This window comes from Pteropus medius, unplaced genomic scaffold, assembly GCF_902729225.1.
Source record: "Pteropus medius unplaced genomic scaffold, Ma_sr-lr_union100, whole genome shotgun sequence".
NCBI lineage: Eukaryota > Metazoa > Chordata > Mammalia > Chiroptera > Pteropodidae > Pteropus > Pteropus medius.
Window position 1 is genome coordinate 4,085,624 of NW_024346771.1, and position 2,759 is coordinate 4,088,382.

The 2,759-nt window shown below is 43.1% G+C and overlaps 1 pseudogene; it reads left to right on the plus strand.

The window, feature by feature from the left end:
* Positions 1 to 1,556: 1,556 nt before the first annotated feature.
* On the plus strand, positions 1,557 to 2,483 carry LOC120613841 (microtubule-associated protein RP/EB family member 2-like; annotated as a pseudogene).
* The last annotated feature ends 276 nt before the right edge of the window (positions 2,484 to 2,759 follow it).

The following is a 2,759-nucleotide window of genomic DNA, read 5'->3' on the forward strand; positions in this document are numbered from 1 at the left end:
TTGGGGGATATTCTCCTGTCTTCCCATTTTGTTTGACTTTCTGTGTTTGTTTTTGTGAGTTTGATGAAATAGCTGTCTCCTCCAATCTTGAAAAATTGGGCTCTGTTTAGACGTATGTCAGATAGTTTTGGCAGACCAGTTATAATTGGGTAGGAGCATGCGGTGTCTGATGTGCTGCCTGGCCAGAGGGAGTGGGTTCTGGGCAGGGCAACTTCATCTGTGCATGTTTCCTTGCTCTTCTGATTTGGGCTTGGCTGCTTGATGCTTACATGGCATGCCCTATTTCTTTAATTGTCTATTGCTCTAGCAAGATCTAGGTGGGGATGCTCTGAGTGTTAGCATCACAACACTTTCTCCTGGTGGGGTATCTCTGTTTCCATGCATTATAATACTTGCTAGTTCCACATCTTCTCCAAGTGAGGCAGCCCCTCATGTGTGTAGTGGTACCCTACTAGCTCTGCATTTTTTCTGGGTGGGGCAGCCTTGCATGTACCACAGAATTTTGCTAATTCTGCTGTGTGTACACAGCAGCACCCAGCTATCTCTGCACTTTCTCTGGATTGAGCAGCCCTGTTTGCAGGCACCACAGTGTTTTGTGAGCTCTGCCCTCTCTCCAGATGGATGAAACTCATATGTGTGCACAGCTCAGTGGCTGAATGCAGCAGCACCCTGCCATACCTACTGGATTGATCTCTCTGTGGAGGATCCCATTGTATGCATGCTATGATGCCTTCTTTTTCTTGCTAGATCTAGCATTGAGAGTGATGGCCCTGAAGGTTAAGGTTAGCCTGAGAACCTGGAAGGAGTATCTGCCTGCTAGCCAAGTGTAGGGCAAACATAAACAATGGTGCTCACTGGTTTCTCTACTGGATAGTTTCTTCAGTTCCTGGAGAGCTCTTGCAGTTCCCCTATTTTCTCCATGGGATCTCTCTCTCTCTCTCTCTCTCTCTCTCTCTCTCTCTCTCTCTCTCTCTCTCTCGTTTGTTGTGCAAAAGCTGTTCAGTTTGCTTTCACTGGTCTCTCAGGAGGGACTGATGCATAGAGAAAACATGCTACAAGGTTGTTGCTTATCGGACCAAAACAGGTGGTTGAAAGACATTATAGAAACTAGGTTAACATGGGTTCTGGAGTCTGTCAGACCTCCTGGGTTCAAACTGTGGCTCAGCCACTTACAAGCTGGATGAGGTACATTACTTGGACCTCAGTTTCTTCATCTATAAAATAAGAATGAGCACATAAATTGGTTGGAGATGTGAATGGACTCAATTATTTTCACATCCCTAAGTCCTAGCATAACATTTGATCAGTAAGAGTTTGCTATTTTTATAATTTTTTCATTATTTTCTGGTGCCACTGCTTTTCAATGAAGAAATACAGATGACGGCTTTCTTCTGTGCTGGGAAATGGGGTCCTCGGCATCCCATTTATCAGAAGAACAGATCACCTCAACAGCCAGGGAGAGAGCCTCAGTGCTCAAGCTTTTTATTTCCCTTCTTGGGAGTGCTCCAATGCCTGGTCTGATCAAACCCTGTTCTAAATGGCAAGAACAAAATGACATCATCCAAGATAATAGAACTATCATTCTTTTCTGGAAGTACACTATGTGTGGAGAATGTTCCTACAGTTGAGGAATGGCAGTCAATGTGTATTCTACCTCAATAGTCCAGAGCAGACATGACATCATTGCATGGGTTAAGGGTGTAGTATCTTTAAACTACACAAAAGTGAACAGCTTTGTTCAGAAGCAGCCTATTGCCAGTTCATGAAATGCTCTTTCCAGGATGCACTAGTTTGAAGAAGTAAAATTTTAAGCAATGTTGGAGCATAAGTATATTCACAATTTTAAACTTCTGCAAGCATCATTTAAGTGAATAAATGTTGATAAGATAATTCCAGTGGAGAAGCTAGTGAAAGAGCATTTCCAAGACAACCTGCATGCTATTCAGTGGTTTAAGCAAATCTGTGATACTGAGTACTATGGAAATGCCTAGCTACAAAAAAATGATCCTGTAGAAGCATGACAAGGGCAAGATGCAATTCTTCCCTTGACTCTGGTAAACAGATCTTCAGCCTACCAAAAAAGTCTCACCATATAAACTCCCCACAGCAGGTGTGGCTAAATCAAGTCTAGCATCTAAACCAGGATCCACACCTTCTTGTCCCTCATAAGTCAAAAGGACTTCATCCAGCAGTTCAACACTTAAATATGATAAAGATTTGGAAACACAGATTATATAGCTTAATGAACAGGTACATTCATTGAAATTTGCCCTTGAAAGCGTGGAAAGGAAAGGGATTTCTATTTTGGAAAGGTGAGAGAGATTGAGCTACTCTGTCAAGAACATGGGCAGGAAAATGATGACCTCATGCAGTAACTAATGAAAGTTCTCTGTGCTTTGGATGAGCACGATTGCCACTGAGAATAGCTAGAAGCAAAGGAACAAGTCCACAAACAGTAGCCTCAGCAGCAGGAAGAGTCTTGAACTGTTCTGTCAGCTCTCAACACTTCCAAATTTCTTCTGGAGAATTGAAACATGTCTGACCTCGAGCTCAACAAAAACCATTTGTTCCCAGTTTGCCAGTAACATCAACACACTGTTGCATATGCCAGACACTGTACCCATGTTCCATTTCCTTTGCCAAGACACACTAGCAGCCAGTGGTTTGGTGGCCTACCTGAGAGATCATGGGGTGACAACTTTCTACTTCACCAGTTGGCTGCATAAAATTAGTTCTGCTCTTTCCATTTCTTCCCAGCC